This window comes from Marmota marmota, unplaced genomic scaffold, assembly GCF_001458135.2.
Source record: "Marmota marmota marmota unplaced genomic scaffold, marMar, whole genome shotgun sequence".
NCBI classification, from domain to species: domain Eukaryota; kingdom Metazoa; phylum Chordata; class Mammalia; order Rodentia; family Sciuridae; genus Marmota; species Marmota marmota.
Genome location: NW_026000057.1, coordinates 38,123,200 through 38,147,234, shown reverse-complemented (window position 1 = coordinate 38,147,234; position 24,035 = coordinate 38,123,200). Strand labels below are relative to the sequence as shown.

The 24,035-nt window shown below is 39.1% G+C and overlaps 1 pseudogene; it reads right to left on the bottom strand.

The window, feature by feature from the left end:
- The window catches only part of LOC107141218, a 110,437-nt pseudogene that overhangs the window by 77,286 nt on the left and 9,116 nt on the right, over nucleotides 1–24,035 (bottom strand).

The following is a 24,035-nucleotide window of genomic DNA, read 5'->3' as shown; positions in this document are numbered from 1 at the left end:
TGACCGCTCCAGTTTCTGGTAACCACCACTGTACCCTTGCTGAGGCTGGCTTCCAACTTGCTATCCTCCTGCCTCAGCCTTCCAAGTACCTGGGAGCACAGGCATGTACCACCACACCCAGCCAAGATTTTGTTTCCTTCTGTTTTAAAAAGGAGTCAGCACCTGGGACACCGTGTGGAGTGCTTAGTGGCTGAGGCAACTCTGACCGGAGTGGGTTACGTGAGGAGACGATTAGCAGAATAAGTCAGAATAATAGCAGGGGAACACGTCACGTAGGGCCTTCTAGGCCTGGTACAATGGAAAGGATGTGGCCGTTTATTTTCATAAGTGAGATGGGATGTTTTCGAGGGTTGTGAACAGGATTGACATGGTGTGATACATTTTAAGGGGACAGTTCCTTTTGTGGAGAATATACAGCAGAAGGAAAGGAGGACAATCATAGGAACCAGTCAGGGTGCTCTTCTGACAATCCAGGATGGAGGGTGTGCTTGCCCTAAGGTGGTGGTGGTAAGAAATGGTCAGATTTTGAATAGATATTAAAGGTAACAGCAAAAAAGGGTTTGCTGGTGGATCTGTAACAGAGATGATTCAAGGATGACTTCAAAGCTTTTGCTTGAGCAAATTGGAAGAGTGGAGTTGTGATTTATTGAGATGGGAAAAGTAGAGAGAAACCAAGTTAGGGAGAAAAATCTAGAATTCAGTTTTGAACATGTTAAGTTTTAGATCCAAGAGGAGCGAGGAATTTGGAGTTCAGAAAGCTGTTCAGGCTAGAGATAGAAATTTGGGAACATCTGCTAATACTTGATATTTAAAGTCAAAGGGAGATGATGCCAGAGAAGGAAGATCCTAGCAGGTAGATTCACTAGAGGAAAAAAATCCAAGGGCTGAAATTCCAAGCACTCCTATATTCAGAGGTTGGGAATGTAAAGAGGAGGAGCCTTTGTAGAAGTTACCAGTAGTGGTCAAGAGAATGGTGACCTGGAGACCAACCAAAGATGGACTCAGGTCTGTATGAGCAGCTGCTTTCAAACTTTGACCACCTCGGCTGCTTAACAGCACATGAAATTATGGTACACCCACAGACTTCCTTCCTGATGGGGGAGGAAGCAAAGTACTTACTGCCAAAAATGGAATGGAAAAATGAATCTAACAACTCTTACCTTGCTCTTCTATCTGATAAATAAAGAAGTTAAAATAATCTTGTATGGTTTAGTTAAATCACAAATATCCCTGAGAGTGAGAAAAGCCCATGAATTAAGGAAACATTTTTTTTCCTCGTGGGAAAGTCCTTTCTGTAGCTGGAATAGCTTTTCTGTTCCCTATGAACAGGCATTTCTCTCCCAGAGCTCTGGCATGATTCTAGATGTTCTAGAAGGAATTGATGGGAAGCACACGGGACTTGGCAGTGGTGAGGAAGGAATCCAAAACTGAATCCTGTCATGGATGTCGATGTGTTGGACTTGTAGATGGGATGAGGGAGGAGAGCTCAGAAAAAGGAAAAGTACAACTCAGACCTGGAAGAGAAGAAAATCCAATGCAATGAGAAACCAAACAAAAAGCTGCAGACTGCACTTTTGTGCCTGCCCACCTTTGAAGTGCATATTTTGAAGCTCAAATCCCCAATGGGGTGGAATTTGGAGGTGGGACCAGTGGGTGGGACACATTAGAGTGTGATGGTAGAGCCCCCACACTAGGATTAGTGCCCTCCTGACACTAAAGAGACATCAAAGATGGTCTCTTGCTCTACCATATGAGGATACAGCAAGAAGGTCACCATGCAAACCAGGAGGAGCAGCCTCCTCAGACATCCAATCTCCTGTCACCTTGAGCTTAGCCCTCTCAACCTCCAGAATTGGGAGATAAACATTTGTTTTTTAATCCACTTAGTCTATGGTATTTGTCATTTCAGCCTCATCTAAGACATTTGCTTTGCCTCAAACAAAACTTCACACAATAAACAAAAGTTACATTAAATATGATTATCACGGATTTAGTCAGACATAGACCATAAGTACTATGCCAGCACCTGAGGCTGTTATTATGGAATCTCAGAAAGGTTTAAGAGATTGGTCAAAGAAAGTCTTGGGTCATACTTTTATAGAGGGATATAGTTTTTTTTTTAATTTTGGAATAAATAACAAAAATTTTATTTTCTTAACAGTTGTGGAGGTTAGAAGTCCAACATTAAGGTTCAGGATAATTTGCTCTCTGGCAAAAGCCCACTTCCTGGCTTGCAGACAGCTTTTTTTTTTTAACCTTTCCACTGTCTCCTCACATGGTATGAGGAGAGAGTGAGAGAGCTGGGATATGGCTTTAGTAAATAAGAGAAGTAGGAGAGGGAAACAAATGGCTGTCACTCAGGGAGGGGGTGTCTAAAGTTTTAAAGCAATTTAGAAATAAAATATTTTTAATTGCCTGTTTCTAAGACTGCATTCTTAGAAATATAAAATATAATATTAGACAACAGTATAATAATTAAAATATATATAACATACTACATTCAAAACTGTATTCTGTTCAATGGAGTTATAATTATAAAAAATCAAAGACAGAAATAATGAGTTTATACTTTTTAAAAAAATTTTGTGTCATAGTAAAATCATATTACAAAACTAATCAAACCATGCAACACAATCACTATTGTAGACTACTTTTTTTCCAATCTTTTTTTTCCTAGGCAAATTGAAAAAATCTATATAGTTAGAGTGATAAAATAAATAAATTAAATTTTCATATCTTGCCTTTTCCACAGAGCATTAAGGCAAGATTTTTAACAATGTGGGTAAATGTCTTTCTAAACTGGATGTCCATAAAACAGGATCTTATCTACCTTTGAATTGCAACTCTTTCATTGCTTCAAAAATTATTCTTCACTGGCAAATGATAAAAGAGTCTATGGAAGACCCTGCTAACCAACTTCCCTACAGCAATGGCTCATGCCTAGAAGAGAATAAAATCAAATGCAATCAGAGACAAAACTGGTTTTGCTGGTACAGATAGAACTTTTGCTGGTACAAAATCAAACTTGATGCCAGTCACCCTCTGAAATTTATATTTCTTTTTGCAACCCAAGTCTTACTTTTTGGGGTGGAGGTACTGGAAATTGAACCCAGAGATGCTTTACCACTGAGTTACATCATTACCTCTTTTTACTTTTTGAGACAGGGTCTCACTGAATTGCTGAGACTGTCCTCAAACTTGTGATCCTCCTGCCTTAGCCTTCTGAGTCACTAGATTAGAGGCATACACCACTGCACCTGCCCAAAATCTTTTATAAAGATGTTCACACATCCTTTTTTTGGCACCATTCCCAACTCCATAGTGATTGGGCTTAGCCAATCCTGGGAGTCATTCAATTGTCAAGGATTGGTCTGAACATAAACAAGTGGCTCAATTCTAGCTAATGCAATTTATGGGGAAGTATGGGATCTGTTTATTATTATTAAAAGAGTGATGAAGAAGAGACAGGCCCCCTCTTCACTGAACATTGTCACACCTGCATGACAGAACATCCTGGAACTCTGGAAGTAATCCTATAACTAGGAAGAGAGCTGGTCAAAGAAAAAGCAGATATTCCGGGACTGCAGAAAGGAAGGACAGAAGGAATCTGGAGACCAACTTTGGTGTTTGACTGTGCCAAACATACTTCTCAAATTATCTTTATTTCTTAAATTGATTAAGTTGAGGCTTTCTGTTTCTGGAAGCCAAAGACATCTGCACTACACCAGTGCCATTGCCTTCAAGCTCAGTCCTCTCTTCATCAGGAACTCAGTCCCGTATTTAGCGTGCTTAGAGAGAAGAGCCCCATAAATGGCATAAATGGCCCATTGTAATCACTGCTTATTTTTCTCTAATCTACATGCCCCCCTTCCTTAATTTCAGAAAACAACTTATAATGTTGTTAGGATCTAGTATTAAATGTTAAAAAATTTATATTGTGTATCAATTCAACCAGTAAGTGTGTGATTTTGTCCAGCTGTAGGTTACTGTAAGTGTTCTGAGCACATTTAAGGTAAGTGAGGCTAAGCTATACTGTTGGTTAGGTTAGGTGTACTAAATGCATCTTCAACTTACAATGTCTTCAATTTGTGATGTGTCTATTAGGATGAAACCCTGTTGTAAATCTGGGAGCATCTGTTATGTACTGCATGCAATAAAAATGGACTAAATGAAATATCCTAGGAATCAAAAGTTGAGAGATGACTCATTGCCAAAAAATTAGGAAAAATATAACCAAAGGAAAAAATATTTGGTTGTAACATGTCTTCATATCGAAATAATACCTGCATTGGGTACTGAAGATTGAATAAAAGTTTTCCTGGCATAGCTGGGTATGGTGACACATGCCTATAATTCTAGCAGCTCAGGAGTCTGAGGCAAGAAGTTCACAAATTCCAGACCAGCCTGGACAACTAAGAAAGGCCCTGCCTCAAATAAAACATAGAAAGGACTGGAGATACAGCTCAGTGATACAGCTCCCTGAGTTCAATCCCCAGTTCATAAATAAATAAATAAATTTTAAAAAGAAAAAAAGCTTTCCTGGGATATAAGTGGAGCAGGAAAGGCCATCGTTGACAAAGAATATAATATGGATAAGCATGTAAAGTAAAGAAAAATTTGGGAGACAAGTGAATAGTTCAGGGAGCAGGAAATGTATATGAGAAGAGAGAAGGAGACAAAGCTACAGAGATTGCTTTGGGATTGCAAATAACCTGGTGGGTCCAGCTAATAATTTGGACTTTTATTTTGTAAGGAAGTAAACTTGCACATCAGAAGGACATAGGACATAGCACTTAAACATGAATTGGAGGCACAATTTATTTGAAGTCTTGTGGTGTATTTGGATTAATTTTGCTATCCTACTTCATAATGTGTTTGGTTCAAAATGATAAAGAATATATTTTTCTAAATCTTCAAGTAAAATAGATAGCCAAAAAAGACATTGCCCATTTTGTCTATATTTTAGTCATCTAGAACACTGTCATAATCTTTGAAGGCATATACTCAGATTGAAAAGCACTCCATGGGCCATGGGAAGTTAAAATTGTTTTTCAGAAGCAGCGAAGGAACAAGAGTAGTGTCCGTATCTGCCACCCCCAAGAAAATGTTTCTGGTTTCAGAGTGGTATGAATGCAGAGAAGGAAGATTCAAGTTAAGTAAATACTAGTTGTTTGTCTAATAACTGGGATTTGGTGAGAAGTAAGATTTAAGTTAAAGCAAGTATTAGTTGTTTGTCTCCCAAGTATCCATTTTCCCATCCTTCCAGCTACAACTCTGGCTTTAATGACTAGATCTACTCCTGGAGGCTCCACTTGCTATTTATACAGTCTGCATAGGTCTGTGCAGCCTGCTGTGGGAGCACATGATTGCTCTGCGCCAATCAACAAGCTGCATTTCCCTGATCATCGAGATGGATTGAAGGGCAGTCTTGTGAGGTAAGTGGATTCAGCCAGAACAAATATCAGAATTTATGCCAAGAATGCTAGGAAAAGACATTTGCTCTTGTCTGTTGAATTAGAAGCTGGTAAGGTGAAGTTCCAAAAGCTGGTGGAAGCTGTTTTTCTGATTAACTGAGCCCAGAGATAGGAGTAAGAAACAGAGAAAGAAATACGCACCCTGGCTTAATTTTGATACTTCAGTTATGTGAACAAATCAGTCTTCATCTCATTAAACCACTTTGTTTTGTATTCTTTGTCACTGCAACCAGTAGAATCCTAATAGAGATGGAAGAAAAAGAAATCTGTTTTATTTCTAAATGTTACTTTTTCACTAAAGCCAAGTTCCATGAAGTAATTAGAGATATGACAAACCATAATTTCTTTAGGCTTTATTCTGCCTCATCCAAAAGTAATCTAAGTTTTTGATGACAAAAATAATTTAAAAAGAAAAGGGTTAGTTTTAAAATTAGATATTTAGTGAATACACTTTTCAAAGTCTATACTCGAATTCTTAAACACCATACACACACACACACAACAACAACAACAACAACAACAAAAACAAACAAACAAAAACCTGAGTTGCATGAAAAGTTTTTTAAAAATAACAAAACAGTGATTTAGTGTAAAGCTAAATGAGAACAAGATCACAGACAAGGTGATTCCTGTTTGGCAAATTCACTGAAACCTACTTTTGAAGCAACTTGCTTTAAAAAATCCACTTTTATTCATCTGAATCACAACAGAACACTGGAAGTAAAAAAAAAATAAAACTGTACATTAAGTAATATTTTCTAGTCTATGAAACTATCCTGACATAGACTGAGTCATCTAGGGATTTGAGGAGTTAATCTGGCGCTGAACTCCCCTTAGCAAACTGCAGCTACTGACAAGCTCATGGACTCTGTTTCTTCATTATAATGCCTCCTCTGACTCAGTGGATGCTGAATTTTCTGTTGTAATGATTTGGCACTTATATGGAAACACGTTGATCCAATACACAATTATCCGATCTTTGGCTTAGACATTTCAAGGTTAGAAATGTATTTTCAGCTTTCTCAGCAACTGATACATTTGATTTCAGATTAACTATTGAAAGACCAACACAAAATGTTCAGAAATCTCTTCTTCTCATGGGTGGTGTTCCAAATGCAGGGTGTAGCTTGGCCAATAGTCATGAAAATACAATGAAATAGACTTCAGTTTTAGGGTTCTGTAGATTAGTTGGATGAAATTTTCTCCAATAAATGCCCCCAAACCAGACATTGCCTGTAGAACATTAAAAGATGAGCGGTTTGGGGTGATAAGGACTCTATGTATTTAAATCCGTGTCAGTGACTCAGAGGATTGAGTTATACACAGGAAGGCCCAAGATATGAATGAAACTATCATAAAACAAACAAAAAAAAATTCAAAATAAAAACTTCACACTCTTAACCAAGAATAATAATGATAATAAAAACTAACTTATCCAGTGTTTTGAGTGTCAGAACCATGCTGACAGCATGCTGTTTGCTCTCATTCAAGCTTATAGCAAAGCCATATGGTTGACAAGATTAATATTCTTATTTTGCAGAGAACTCATTGCTCAGAGAAGTTAATAATTTTCCCAAAGTCACGTGGACTGCAAGGGACAAAACTTAAACCCATGGATATGTCTAATACCCAGGCCTGTCTCACAGAGAGAACAAGACCCTGGATGCCATATCCCATTCAAGATACCTCCTGCAAAAGGCTGAAGCTTTGTAGTGTTTGAAATTTGGCCAAGTCCCTTTGTGCTAGCCTAGATTTTAATCTAAATCAAAATCACTTTTCTTAAACTTTTTGCACAGATTTAGAAGCATTACCAAGCAAGTCTTTAAACCCATCAGTTGTGGCATCAAAGCTTAAAATTAACATATTTATTTTTCATTATATTAAGAATTATTATATTATATTCCCTCTCACCTCATCTCCAAGACATTTCCTAACAATTTTTTTGCACACTTTGGGTCCAAGTGTGGTCTGGTGGTTTCCAATCCTGGTTACGCATGCATCTGCATCATTTGGATTTTCAATTTAAATTTAATTTTTTGTATCATTATTAATATTTAAAGCAAAACAATTCAGAAGAGAAACAACAAAATAAGCACAGTATTAAGTGTGCTATATTAACCTTTGAATTACTCCTCCCCAACAGCTTTGAGATTTAGTTATTAGGGAACTGTGATGCAAAGAGGTTGATATTTATCAAAGCCACCCAGTGAAGTGGCCCAAACTCTCAGACACTGTACTGCACTGCCTCTTTTTTATTGAAGACATCAAATCCATTCTATTAACCTGGATTTTGTGGTGTTTGTAGTATTTTTCATCTTTGTAAGACTATTCTTAAATATTCCCTTTCTTATCATATTCTTGTGTTCTGTTTATTAAAGAGGGCTTTCCACGTGATATATGCATCAGATTGCACAGAAGGGGTTCCGACTTTGGGAAGCGAATCACATTTATGATATGGGACCCTGGCGGGCTTCACTCTATACCAGGGCTTTACTCTGTAAGCATGGCTAGTGTCTAGGAGGCCACTTGCTCTCCTAGAACAGGGTTAGAATATCCTGGATGATTATTATTTCCACAGCTTGTCTCAGCTACTAAATTGTCCATTCAAAAGGAGTTTGTGACTGTGTAGAAAGTAAGGAATGTCTGTCTGGTTAATTCTCATTTATCTCTACTTGGTTTCCAAATGGAAGCAGTCTATAAACTAGACATGAAATGAAATTGATAGAACAGTATCATTGGGAGCATTTAATATGGTATCTGCCTAGATCGTTGTACCAATTGAGTTGGGCTTTTTCTACATTTTCTCTACAAATCTATATACCTTAACACGTAGTAGACCCAAATATATTGTACTAAACAATTAACTTTCCAATTTTCTGAAAGCTCAGGATAAAGTGGGAAAAGACTGGCAAAAATGTTGTCACAAATTTCATCTAATACAATGTATTACCATAAATGAGCCATTTTCCTACTAAATTTGGTTATATGATTGTTTACCATTTGAAAAGAAATAAAAAAGTTAAGGAATGTGGTCCAGTGGAGTGTTACAAGAAGGTAAAATTACTTTGAATGTAATGAAGAAGGAAAAAAAGCTTCGAAGAGACAAGAACTTACTGGAATAGAACCATTTAGTGTAGAAACCAATAGTTCCAAATTATAATTGTTCCTGAGAACTTTGTAAATAGAGTTCATAATTAACAACTCTGAGTCATGCATAAAAGTTTAATTTTCTTCAGTATATCTTTGACAAAATTTGATACGGAGTTTGAATGTGTGTGTGTGTGTGTGTGTGTGTGTGTGTATATATATATATATATATATATCAGTTCATTTTATACTAATGTTGTTTGAGGGCTAATAAAACCATAAATAAAGGGTCATGTTAGAATGTCATTCTTTTTTTTTTTTTTTTTTACATCTAACTTTGGAACGTTCTCTGTGTGCATTTCCCAGGCACCACTTGCTTTGATGATATTAAAATTACTGCATTCCCAGCTCACAGGTCAAGAAGGAGTTAAGGACTGAATGCGAGACGACGTAAGATTAAATAGTAAGATTAAACATTTATTGTGAATAATTCACAATGGGTATGTGTGTGATCCACACAAGACGCACCTGCTTGCCCGTGTCGTCTGCGAGGATGGACGTTCACTCCGATCTCTGGTCTCCGGCTCCCGGCAGCGGCCACTAGATGGTGCTGAGCAAGCAGGGAGGGCTGCGCCGGCGCCGCTTTGGTTCCCTCCCCCACCGCATCTCACCTCGCGGTTCCTTTCCGTGTGCTTGATGTTGGGAGAGCGATTGTTCAGGAATGTCTAATGATAACAAAACCCCATTCAAATATTAGACAAACACAAGCCGAGGCGGGTAAACAACATTGGTGGACTTCTTTGTCTGTTATTGAAAGAGGTGAAGCTCAGTAGTCTAAAATGTAGGCTGGTGAGTTTCCAGTTATTAGTTCAATAACAAGGAATCTTTTGAAATACATGGATCGTCCGTTCGAGGTTAAAGAGAATAAGGAAAGACTCTGGAGTAGAAGAAGATTTAAAAAAGTGTGTGGGTGGGTGGAGAGGTGAATTACCCTTTGGCAGCATGGTGGAGGTCCCAGACACAAGGGGCTTAGAGTTAGATGCTCTGCAGATTTATAGTCGGGGCAGGGGCTGGAGTGAGGTGGGGGATTTGGTTATTTATGCAAAACTGAAATATCATCTGCTTATATGGACTGTGCCTCATAACAATAAGTGACATGTGTCAAGGCAAGTAATCATTTTTTCTTTCTGATTAAGACCTTTCAACTTAGAATGCTCTTGGCTGCCCTAAATACATCCTGTTAAAACAGAGGTCTGCACTTAATCGCTCCTTTTTAGAACACGAGTCTGATTTCAGGCCAGGCAAAAATATGAGAGGAAAAAAATCTCTAGGAATAAAGTCATCTTTGTTTCCACTTTTGCCCTGGAAAAAAGCATGAAGCATTTGATTAATGTTGATACTTAGGTGTTCGTTTTGAGCAACTTGGGGGATCCAGTGAGTTGAAACTTACTCCTTCCCTTATAAATCTTAAAACAATTTTAAGCTGAAGAAATTTTAACTTAAAACAATGTTGTCAAAAAAGGAAGTTGGGCATTATTACTTTACTGTTAGTATTATTGCCAAATGAACTAGAGCAGAATTTCATGACCAAGACCACAAATCTACAATAGTTCTTTCTGTTAAGAGTTGACCAAGAATGACACAATGCTTTCCTTATTGTTTCCTCCAGGAGAAATCCCAAGCGAAATGTGCATGGTACCACTTTCTCAGAGGACCGCCTATGAGCCAGGCAGCGTAGGGGATGTGAATGGTAGGACTGTGTTTGGGACAGGGTAAAATCATCATCACAGACAGTCACAGCTGTAAGTCTGAGGACAAATGAAGAAAGAAGCAGGAAATGTTTGAAGTGTGTGTGTGTGTGTGTGTGTGTAAACAGATCTATCTGAAGGTAAACTTTGTTTTAGGATGGCGGCTAAGGAAACTGAAAACAGATTGAAAGGAAGAAGGAGAGGGACACATCAAATTGATTTCTGTAGCTAAAATCAAAGGATCCAGAAAATTTTCTTGTGTGTCCTCACTAAGTACCATGTTGTGTAAGTACAGTGGGGTGTCAAAGCTGCAGTCAGGCACCAAGGTACCTTCCTGGGTATCTGCCCTGTGGGAGGGTCATCAAAGCCACATAGTTGTCTGAGATAACTGGGCCCTCCCCTTGACTGGGAGAGCTGTGCAGCACTCTCTAGAATGGCTCTGAGCTGCCAGGGTGGTTCACCATTGGCAGATGGCCTTGGTGAAGAAATGGTGAGGAGCAGGGAGCCCAGTGTCACAGTTTATTAGGTATTTATTTTTGCATAGAAATGACTTAAAAACTTAGCAACTTAAAATAAGAATGTTTATTATTTTGCCTGGTCTCTTAGGTCAGAAACCTGGGAATGATGGAATGACTTATCTGGATGGTTCTGATTCAGTTTCTCAGGTTTCCATCAAGACGGGGGCTGGGTTTGCAATCAGTCATCTGAAAGTTTGACTGAGGTTGGAGGATCTCCTTCCATGGAGGTTCACTGACACCTGTTGAGTTTCTACTGACTGTTGGAGGGAGCCTCAGTTCCCCAGCCAGAGGTCCTCTCCACAGGGCTACTTGAATGCCCCCACAATATGGCTGGCTTCTCCAGGGACCAGTAAGGGGAGAGAGAGAGAGAAAGCTAAGAGGAGCTACATGCTTTTTATGGCTTAGACATGGAAGTCACACATTATCATTTCTGTCTGTCATTAAGACCTGTCTACAGAGAAAAGAAGGGGACTTTAGCCTAACTTCTTGAAGAAAGAAGTATCAAACAGTTTGAGAATGCATTAAACCATTACAAACAAAGAGAGTAGCTCAGTGGATGTTTCCCAGGCAGCTGAAGCAGATTTGTGTCTCCTACGGATTTATGTCTATCGAACAACTACATATTGTCTCAGTTGGGAGGTTTAAAAAGAAATACCAGCACCAGAGCCCCAGCCCAGACTAACAGAATAAAAATCTCTACAGGAGGAAACTGGGAATCTGTATCTTTAATGCCTCCCATATAATTCTGAGTACAGGGAGGCTTGAGAACTTATGGTCTAAACAAGTGCTATTGATAGAAATACAATTTAAGATGAATAGGTAATCCAGTAATTTCTAGAAGCCACATTAAAAGAGTAAAGAGAAACAGGTGGTGCTAATTTTAACAATATACTTTCTATCATTAATAGGTCTGAAATATTATAATTTCAACATGTAACAGTACAAAAATATCAATTCGATATTAGAAGTATTGGAAATTCAGTATGTATTTTATACTTATAGCACATTTCAACTTGACACAGTTTAATGGGCAAGCAGGTCCTATGTGTCTAGTGCTATCAGATTTATTGATTAGTGCAGGTCTAGATTATAAATCCTATAAACACAAAGACTTCTTCTGTTTTGTTCATTGCTATGCACAGAGCCTGGTACATAGAATGTACTCAAGAATTTATTAAATGAACTAATAATATGCTGATATGAAATTTAAGTTCAATTATAAAATGTATATTCTTTTCTTGGTACCAGGGATTGATCCTGGGGTTCTTAACCACTGAGCCACATCCCCAGCCCTTTTAAAAAATATTTTATTTATAGAGACAGGGTCTTGTTGAGTTGCTGAGGGCCTCAATAAATTGCTGAGGCTGGCTTTGAACTCACAATCCTCCTGCCTCAACCTCCCGAGCCGCTGGGATTACTAGTATGCACCACCATGTTTGGCTGTACGTTCTTTTCATACATAGTTCCAAAAGAATCCCACAAATTTCTAGATTAAAAAAAAAGACTGAGCTATTAGATAAAATGCTGAAATTCTTCACAAGAAACATTTTTGGAGCTTTGTTGATTTCTCAATTTGAAAAAAATCTAAATCACTTTATCCTCTGTGGATGTCATCTGACTACTACAAGCCTACATACACTTTTAATGTTCAACACATAGGCTACACCTATCCTGTGCCCAGCGCTCTGCCCTGTCTACCCCTGCCCCACCCCAACCCTACCCTACCACTCCTGGTTGCTCCAGATCTGATATATTTTGGATTCGAATGGTTTGTAGTAGGAGCATCTCAGGGCTGTTAATCAGCCATATGCCAAGATGTCCCACTCCTTGCTCATCTTCTTTATTATTATTTTTATTTCTTTATTTTTGCAGTGATGGGTTTGAACTCATTGTCTCACAGTGCTAGGCAAGTGCTCTACCACTGAGCTGCAGCCCTGGCCCCTTCTTGCTCATTTTCTTAAGGGCTTGTCTGTTTCAAGCAGTGTTCAGAACACTGAAAAAAGCTCCTGCCTGATTCTTTGGGCGGGGGGCGGGGGGGAGGAGTTTGACTTTTCAGAATTGGGTTTCTAAGAATTATAAAATAAAAAATGAAAACATTGATGATGTCAAAGGAAAATACCCAGCAAAACTTAATTTCCACAACAAACTGTATATTTTTAAGATAATATCCTGAAGTTGGTGACCTAATACTTTTCAATTATAAACCTAGAGGCCTGATTTTATTATAATTATGGATGATATTAGTTTTACATATTAATGGCTTTCACTGTGACATTTCTATATGTGCATATATAATACTTTGATCATATTTTACCTCTACTATCCCCTCTTATCTGCCTCTCTCTCCTTCTCCTCTTGGTCCCCTTCCCCAACCCTAGTAGACCCTCTACTATTTTCAGGTTGTCTTTTCTTTTTCCTTTCCTTTAGATAGATTTACATATGAGAGAATTCATGCAATGCTTATCTTTTTTCTGTATCTACTTCACAAGATTTCTCTAGTTCTGTGCATTTTCCTGCAACTGGCATGATTTCATTCTTCTTTGTGTCTGAATAATACTCCATTTAGTATATGTTACTGTGTTTTCTGTCTTCATTCATCTGTTGATGGACTTCTATGTTGATTCCATATTTTGGCTACTATGAACAGTGCCACAATAAACCTGAACATGCAGGTATCTCTGTATCTTGTACCTCTTCATTTCCTCTGAATACATACACAGGAGTGCATCATATGGTAGTTCTATTTTTAGACTTTTGAGAAAACTCAATACTTTTCTGCATAGTTGCTATACTAATTTTTACATTCCCACCAACAGTGGATAAGGGTTCCTTTGCCTCATTTTTGCTTGAAATTATAAATACAATTATTGAAAGAATAAACAAAAACATAATACTTTAGAAAAGCCACATAGGGATGCACATGGCAGTCAATAGTCCAAATTCTTTCGTCATTTTTTCCTATATTACATATGTTGTTATGGTTTGGATGTGAGGTAACCCCCAAGAGCTCACTTGTGAGACAATGCAAAGTTTGGAGGAGAAACGATTGGGTTGTGAGAGTCTTAATCCAATCAGTAAATTAATCCCCTATGGGGATTAACTGAGTGGTAACTGAAGTGGTAGGCTGAGGGTGGAGAAGGTGGGAATTGGGGTGTGGCTTTGGTGTATATATTTGTATCAGGGAAGTGGAGTCTCTCTGCTTCCTGATCACTGTGATGTGAGCTGCTTCCCTCTGCCACCCTCTCCCTCCATGATGTTCAGCTTTACTTCAAGCCCTGAGGAATGGAGCTGCCCTTCTATGACTAAGACCTTTGAAACTGTCAGCCCTCAAATAAACTTTTCCTTCTTATAGCTGCTCTGGTCAGATCCTTTAGTCACAGTAGTGAAAAAGCTGATTAAAACATATGTATATAAGCCTGTCTTTAAAAGTGGGCATTTTCTTAATTTACTCTTCTTTCTTACTTTAAAAAATTTAACTGCATATCATGACCACATTTTTATACATCTTCGTAGTAATTTACCTCATTGTTTTTGGTTGGAAATGTGTATCTTATTGTAAATATTACACTAAACATACTTGGACAATAAAATAAAACGTGGCCTGTAGCCCACAAGTTTAATACCCCCACATGTCTAATACCCCCCCGTGAAGAAATTTAAACAGTAAAGCAAAGCTAGAGCAAAGTTCATGAATTTTAATGTCCCATGAATAGGGTGTTTAATACCATGTACGGCATTATTCATTATGGAGCCTGCACTTACTAGAAATCTAACCTATTTCTAGAAGCCAGGAATTCCATGGGTGGGCATTTTAAATATTTTGCTCAACAATAAGTTAGTAAAGGCACTCAAACTTCTCAGCCAAGCATCATGTCTGGTTCCAAACAGAGCAGCAATCAAGAATACACTTAGCAAATAGTATGGCTGGACTGTAAATTGGTGCAACCAATCTGGAAAACAGTATGGAGAGTCCTTAGAAAATTCTATTCCTTGGAATGGAACCACCGTTTGACCCAGCTATCCCACTCCTTGGTTTATATGCAAAGGACTTAAAATCGGCATACTGTAGTGACACAGCCACATCAATGATTATAGGAGCTCAATTCACAATAGCTAAACAGTGGAAGCAACCTAGATGCCCTTCAATAGATGAATGGATAAAGAAACTTTGGTATATATACACAATAGAATATTACCAGCATTAAAAGGGAATAAAATCATGGCATTTGCAGGTAAATGGATGGAGTTATAGAATATCATGCTAAGTGAAGTAAAACAATCCCCCAAAACCAAAGGCTGAATTTCTCTCTGATAAGTGGATGTTTATCTGTAATGGGGGTGGGGAGATCATGGGAGGAATGGAGGAACTTTGGATAGGGTAAAGGGGAGGGAGGGGAAGGGAGAGGGCATGGGGGTAGGAAAGATGGTAGAATGAGATGGACATCATTACCCGAGGTACATATATGAAGACACGAATGATGGGATTCTACTTTGTGTACAACCAGAGAAATGAAAAATTGTGCTCCATTTGTGTACTATGAATTGAAATCCATTCTGCTGTCATGTATAACAAATTAGAAGAAATAAATAAATAAAATTTTTTTAAAAGTTTAAAAAATAGTATGGCTAGCTTACTCTCTCTCTCTGATTCCTCAGGCACTGGATATCTCAACCCATAGATCTGATGAGACCATATAGGGATATTGATGACACCTAAAAGTGGTGGAATGGTCGGTGGAGGTGTCAACACAGTCTCCCACTCATCTCAAAAATAAATAAATAAATACAAAATACATAAAATTGGGGCTGGGGATGTGGCTCAAGCGGTAGCGCGCTCGCCTGGCATGCGTGCAGCCCGGGTTCGATCTGCCGATAACTGAAAAATAAATATTAAAAAATTCTCTCTCTCTCTCTCTCTCTCTCTCTCTGTTTAAAAAAACAAAATACATAAAATAAAATAAAAAATCTCACTCTGAGTGATAGGAGTAGAATAATGAAATAGCAATTCTATGCTGACAGAAACACCAGACTTCTGGTTTTATAGATTTTAAGTTACAAAGACCTCAAAGCAAATCTTTCTTAGTGACTTTGACACTGGGCAAGTCACCTAAACTCTCAAATTCAGTTCTCTCATTTGATAAATAAAGATCATTGAACTTAGATCTTAGAGAAAGAGTAAGAATAAAACATGATAATCCATGCAAAAAGCTTTGGACAGGATGTGGCCCATAGAAAACTCTCAATACCGCTGTTGTTAGTTTCAGGGGAGCTAGGAAAGAAGAAGAACTTATCAAATCTATATAATGTTTCATAACAAGAAAAACTATATACAAGAAACACTATATACAAATATATTCACTGATATATCAAAGTCAACAAATGTACCCGTAGGAGGAAAAATTGGCCCATGATTGAGTGGGAACAGATTCCCACTAAAACAATGTTCATCTTCAAAAACATGATACAAGACTAATGCAGATATCAGATACGGTGCTGAAAGTTGTTGCTCAGAGACAATAGTTTACCTCCCACATGGATTCCATTCAGCTTGTTAAATGCTAGAACTCAGATCATAGTCAGGTACTGTACCTTCTTTTCTGTCCCCAAGGGCATAGTAACCAACCAGGGCACCTGGCCATGAGTCAGTGATCCGTGTTGTAACGGCAGCTCTGACAATGCACATCCATGGCATCTCTCCAGGGATGAACCAAGCTTTCTCATTTCCTGTTTAGTTTCACATGGGTGATAATTATTTATGGAGTAGCAGGAGATATTTTTTTTTTAGGTTGAGCAACCAATTGTGGGTTTTGAGGTTCACTCTCTAAGTAACAATAAAGCTAATAGTTTGATTCATCTAAGTTACTCCCTCTGCATTTGCTGTGTGGCCACTGAAGGCAATGTCACTACACTAAACATTGAGGGCATGTTGAAAACTTAGCCCCCCACCATATCCTGGGACTCTCCATGGGATTCTGTCTGATGTCCCCAATTTCACCGTTTGTTGCAGCCATTTCCTGCAGTTTTGGGGTCTCTTCTGTCACAAGTGATTATACTTGGTTGTTAACTTGTTTCTGGCCTACCACTCCCCAGTTCCATAATCCTTCTGAGTCCTCCTATTTCTCTTTTGGCTACAAACCCTGGGATCAGGCTTTTCTTTGCACAGTCAATTCTATCAACTTAAGACTGTGTGAAACAGGATTTTTGGTTGTTCCTGGTCCAATGTGGTGTGTGGTCCAGCCTCAATTACTATCTTTCTAAAAAAAGTGTTTAAGAGAGTCTAGTTAAATATGCTTTGTAGTGTCCATAGACAGCTCTCCATTGAGTCTTTCCAGCTAGAGAAGGTCTGCTTTAGTTCAGAGTGGAGATAGGTGGCATCTTAGAAATCCACTGTTTTCTTATATCCATAGGACATAGGTTCAGGCAACCAAGTCATGTGGAGCTAGTATAGGATCTTGGTTTTTATTGTACCCAGAACCAATACTTCAAGGTGGAGGACATACTGGTAGCCTTACATTTTTGTACAATGAAATCAACATCTGCTTCTTGGTTGACTGATTTGCTTTATAGGAACAACAAACTCTAACCAATTTAAATATAAGTAACACAAATATATGAAAAAGGAAAAACTAGGAGAAATATTTTATATTTTATTAAGATAGTTTTACAAATTTTTTTTTTTACCAAAATAAGCTTTATATTTTGTAAGTGATCTGAGAATTAAGGAGAGAGACATAAGGTAGAATTAGTCAGATTAGACTCGACTGATGTTGTAACAAATGAATTTCTAAACTTCAGAGCCTTTTTTAAAACATATTTTTATTTGTAGGTAAACACAATACATCTATTTATTTATTTATTTGTATGTGGTGCTAAGGATCGAACCCAGCGCCTCACACATGCTAAGCAAGCGCTCTGTCACTGAGCCACAAGCCCAGCCCCAACTTCAGAGTCTTGACAAAGGGAAAGTTCATTTATCACTTACACAAAGTCCAATGCCAGTTGACAAGAACTCTCTTCCTTCCAGAGACTCAGGTATCCAAGCTCCTGCCATCTCAGAATTCTGCCTTCTTCAAGATGGCTGAAAAAGAGAGAGATGAAGAAGGCTATAATGGTTAAAATTACATATATCAACTTGACTGATCTATGGGATGTCCAAATCAGTAGTAAAACATTATTTGGGGAGGGGGATATTTCCATAGGATAATAGCATTAACATTGGTGAACTGAGTGAAGCAGATGGCTTTCGCAGTATGGGTAGATATCACCCAATCTGTTGAAAGTCCAAACAGAACAAAAAGAGGAAGGGCAAATTTGCTTTCTCTGATTGACTTGGGACATCCATTTTCTTCAGCTCTATGACATCCTGGTACTCAGAGCCGTTAACCAGCCTAGCCTTACTCCTCCCAGCCCAGCTGCTTATATTCATGTACATTCTCTCCTATGGTTCTGTTTCTCTGGTGAGCCCTGACTGACACAAATGCACTCCAGGTTTTAAGTGCCTTGACCTGATTGTGACTCTGCTATTTCTCACGGTCTTTCTGCCCCAACCCTGAGTCTGGGAAATGAAGAGAAGCATATGAAGATTCAGGGAACGAAATGAAATTAGCTACTGATATTGAAGGAAGTGACAGGAAATGGATGAACAAAGTGAGAAATAAATAAATGAATGAGAAGACTGAGGATTGCAAAGAGATGACAGGGCAGGGGAGCAATGACAATCCTGAAACCCAGCCTCTTCCTAATGGCATTGCTGGGTGATAGAGGGTTGACTTTAATCTTACTTTATAAACAGTGGTTTTCCTAATTATAAAGTAATGCACATGGACATTTAGAAGAAAAACGAATAAAAAGAAAAAAAAAATCTTATTATAATTCCGCACACCCCTGATATAATTATAACATGTTTGTTTATTTTCTTTTTCTTACTCTTTATGTGTTGGGATTACATATTTTCATGCCTCTCTCCTAGGAATTCTGTGGTAAAACTCTTTTAACTCTTACTTCCTCAGAAATCCTCAAGGGACCCAGATTGTTGGGAGGCTGGGATGGAAGGAGGTCTAGTCTATAGAGACTGTGAGATACACAGCATTGCTGGGACGTACCAGGGCAGGACGGAGCTGTTGATCACAGTTAGTGATGTGTGCACCAGGGGCCATCTTCTAATGTAAGGGATAAGGGTGGACACTGAGGGCCTTTTAGAGGTCCATGGAACAAGAAAAGGAGTGAGTTGGGAAGACCCAGGATGACCAAGACTCTGATAGAGCTCAGCAGAGATAATTAGGCTTTTATAAATCCTAACAATGAGAGACCTGTGGGCAAATTTCAAAAGGCGATCAGGATCCCAGGGTCTTCTAAAGAAGGGTTTGCTCTGAAGCTAAGCGGAGTGATGCATCCACCTGATGGACTCTGTCCTTGTTTTTCCAGGAAACAGAAACATAGTCTTGGTGAAAGCCCAACAATCCCAGCAAGAATAAAGACAGGATAATGAAGACAAAGGACTGGGCTTTGAGATGGGGGGAGGGGCAGGGCCAAGCCTTGGGGTGGGGGGGAAGCTGGGAGAGCAAGGAAGGGACTGTTTAATGTTTGTTGAGTAGAACCAAATGCTTTAAACCTGTGCCAAGCTAACTGAGTAATGCGAGGCTTTGTCCTTGTAACTCACGTAATCTCTGGGTAGCCTGTACTTTGCGACTCCCTTGCACTGTTGTATAAACATCTGTACACCTGATCCAATTGTGTGTGCTCTAGTTCAGCTGTGACAGAGTGGAAGGACATGACTATAGGAAAGAATGGTGGAGAGACCAGAACTCCAGGAGCTCCCAGTTTAAAGAACACAATCCTGATTCCCCCAGGTGAGGTGGAAAGAAATCTTCAGAGACAATGGAGGGAAAGTGGTACTTCTGCTTGGGCTCTGCTTTGGAGGTCTTCATCTTACCATGCCCTCCCTGTTGAGGCCTCCTCTGGGCTGAGGAAATGCCTGATCCTACTTTGGCAAGATAGACTTGGATTCTTAAAACATGGCCACATTATTCCAAAGCAGCAGAAGAAATAGTGTGTTAGTCCCTGCCACCACCATGAATCTTCAGATGGTCTCCAATCACTTACTATATCTCCACAGAGACAGAAGCCAACTGGAATATCTTCCCAAAGGAATTATAATCTTCATGGAAAATCAGGACAAGAGAGATCAAGCAAGTGTCTTATTAGTTAAGACTGAAGTTGGTTGCAGACCCCACAGAGGTCTTCAGAAAGTGGGACTGTGTGGGAAACTTTTGCCTGTGGGAACCAACAGGTAACCGAAGGGGAAAAGTGAAGGCAATATCAGAAACCCCAATACTCAGAAATCAAATACTCTAAATTCACATCATAAAGCTATGGAGAAGCATTCCCTAAAAAAAAGGAACAATAATACTACTAATAAAGAGCTGACATTGAAATTACAGTGTATCTAATCTAATAATTAAGAAAACTGAGGACCCCAAAAGTGTGATTTTCTCAAGGTCACACCCTTATGAGAAAAGGTGAAACCACATATGAAGACATACAAATGACCCATCCATGTCCCATAACATGGGACCCCAATAGGCTATTTTATTCCCCTACTGAAAACATGAACTTCCTCTCCCAAACCTATAAGCAGAACCTACTAAATGCAAATAAAATAACCACCACCAAACAGCATAGCATCACAAAACAAAACAAAACAAACTCCTCTAGTTCTAAGAGTTTCGTTTTAGAAAAAGAGGTATTATAGCATAGACGTTGGTCAAAAGTCATGACAGGGAGAGGATTTCTCTCTTCAGACTTTGAATCCATGTAAAGCCTAAGACTTGACTGCTCCTGTATATTAACATTAATTTGCTGTTTCTTCTCTACCCACCAGGGATGCAGCCTTCCATACAGTCTAGAATGGAGCTTCCTCTGATTATTGTGTCTTCCAACCATGCCAGATACTTGACACCCATTATCCTACATGATCTTCACAACAGCCTTGTAAGTTGCTTTGCTTACCATACAAATGCAATAACTGAGGCTTGGAAACATTAAGTCCTTGTCAAATATGCTTATCTCGTGAATGCTCAAGCTGACCCTTGGACTTATTTCATGTTCTTCTCACTATGTGACCTCCCCCAATCTTGGTTTTGTTCACAACTACACAATCTAGGACACACCCGGCGGGGTTCAGCTCAGCTGCTTAGGTCCCTGGGTCACCTGTGTGGGTGAGATCATAAGTTCCCCCTGTGAGAATCATTTTTTTCTTTCTTTTTAAAAAATTATTTTAATTAGATATATATGACAACAGAATGCATTTTGATTCATTGTACACAATTGCAGCACAACTTTACATTTCTGTGGTTGTACCCGAGGTAGTGTCATACCATATGTGCAGTCATAGCATGATATTCTCTAATTCCATCCATTTACCTGCAAATGCCATAATTTTATTGCTAAATAATATTCCATTATGTATATATACCACAGTTTATTTATCCATTTATCTAGAGAATCATTTTTGCTATACCTTGGTGGCTTTTTTTCCCCTCCAAGTGTAGAAGAGGGTGTCACTGATGTGAATCTCCCAGCTTGATGCCAGATCCACCCAAAGAAATGGCCTAGTTGTTCTGAAAGCATCATCAGGCCTCAGCTGCAGTTGATGCAAAGTGTTGGGTCATTTCCATTGGGTCTTTTCAATAGTCCCAGCTCCCATCACATGGATACTGGCTCCCCAATTTTTCTTTCTTTCTGAAAGAAAAACTGAGGAGTGCTTTACCACTGAGCTAAATCCTCATCCCTTTTTATTTTGAGACAAGGTCTCTTTAAGTTGCTGAGGCTGGTCTTGAAATGGGGTCCTCTGGCCTCATCTTCCCAAGTCCTCTGGATTACAGGCTGTGTGCCCCTGTGCCTGGCATAGCACTGGCTCTCCTTTAGGCCTCTTTGCCTCTTAGATCCTGGTCCTGACTCCCAAAAGCACCCCTCTGGCAGAAGGATAGGGTGAAGGAGCCAGCACACCTGGTAAGAGAGGCCCAGCTTGCTGATAGAGAGCCTTGCAGTTTCTTTCTGGCTCACTTCAGGGAGACAGTACATGCAGCGGTGAAGGTCTCAGAGGTTAGTTTCTTGACTACTCTGACCACCTCCTATTCACTGTGTTAGAGAAAAAGGGATCCTTCAACTCAAGTGGAACAAGATGGCCTAGATTAAATAAAAAGCAGTTCACTAGTCCTGTGTACTCACTGCCTAGAGAAGGACACTGCATGCCATATTGGGTCACATGGAGTTGTACTTGGGAGCTGAATGAACCAGAAGGAGCTGTAGGAGGCAAACTTGAACAATCTCACCAGCTGGCAGAGAGTCAAAGTTGCAGATTGAGGAGAGTGGGTTCAGTTGGTCCAGCTAATACGGTAGTAGGAGGTCTTTCCTGCAGGGTTATGGGGAAGGCGGGGAGAGGGGCTACCAAGATGAGAGCAGGAGCTCTCATGGTTATGCCTTTGGGACCCCACGAGGCTCAAAGGTGTTAAGGTAGCACTTGAAGTTTTAAGCTTTACAATGTATCACCCAAGGTCTCAAGTCTCTAGTTCTACCATGTTCTGGCCATATGACCTTGAGCAAGTTTTCTGCAAACGTATTTTCCCCCTGAATATTCTGCATAGTACTTACCTAGGGATAATATGAGAATAAACGTGTTAAGTGCCTGGAGTGTAGGTACAGAGTAGCTGTTAGTCATCATCACTGTCATCATCATCACCATCCCTGGAGGTAATAACACAGGATAGTTTCCTCCAATTTCCTTCTTGGTTGAACAGATATTTGAGTGAGATTTTGCTGGGAGGTTTTGGATCATGTGGTGATTTCATCAGCTACATGGGAAGTGCCAAGAGTCCTGTGTTCATGTCTGCCACGTTGCCTTTGCTGGAAGTCAAGTACATGCTTACCAGCACCATGAAGCAGATGTGGAAGGGTTGGTAGTGACTTAAAAGGTTGAGGGGGAGAGACAGCTCTCAAGGCCTTCCTTTTAGCTGAAGATTTAGACTACTTATAAGTTCTCTTCTTTTGCTGTCTAAGAAAAAAAATCTTTATTTTAATCAGAAATGGAAACGAAGGGATTAAAGGAATCAGAAGAGTGATTTGTAATTGGTCTCTGGACTACACTACTGTTTCCATTTGTCAAGAGCAAGCTCATGGATAAAGCTACGCAGAAGGACTTTAGAGCAGTAGCTTCCCTCCTGCAGTCTGGGATTAGAGGAAAATTTAACCTTGACATATCCTTTTATGATCATAATGCCCTTCGCCTATCAGTCTGTTTTCACCTTTTCATATGGCCCTGATGCTGGCAGAAGCTTTAAAAAATACCAGAGAATGGTTCTATGTCTCTCTCTCTCTCTCTCTCTCTCTCTCTCTCACATCTTCCTCCAAATGTACCCACTAATCTTTACCAAAACAAAGAAAAGCAAACCCTCAAGTATGTAACTGTGACAATATTTTTTACATGTATTCTGGAAGACTGTCGAAGGGGACCTAAGCATTGCCCTTCGTGAAGAGTCAATGCATATAATATTAATTTCTTCCAAAAACAAAAAGAAATTTATTGAAATTAACAGATTTCCAGGAAAGCACAAAAGACCATGTTGGAAAATATGCAATGCATTTAGCATAAACTCATCTGCAAAGAACAAAGGAAACTACATGCAAGAAAAATATGCATGGACTTTATCTGAATGGTGATTATGAAAAGGATATATAACCTAGTTTTTAAGAATCCATTTGAAATTGGTGTAAGGTAGGGGCCATTGATGTGCATCCATGTCTGAGGTTTGAGTGTTCAATTGACTGGTTTATTTATTAAAGTGTGCTCTTTATTCAGAGTTTAATGTTAATGGTAAAACACTTGCCTGTTACAGTATACCAGAGACATGTCTATTTTGTAGCTTAGGTGGAGAAATCTATCCACTGTGTACCAATTTATTATAATTATGGAGTTTCACTTTACTTTTTTCTTTATCCAGCAACATTTTTGACTTGTTTTAGATTAAAGTGTATGTCTCGTTAATTACGGCATTTAGTTCGCAGCTTGTAATTGGTATCTGATGCTTCTAACTCCTAGCACTCTTAGTGTCGCTGTTTCAAGGGGGCTTGATGAATTTGCCTGGGGTTAACTAAAATGGAAAGTACCGACTTTCTTACATAATTTGAGTCATTTCTTGTGGCTCCTGAGA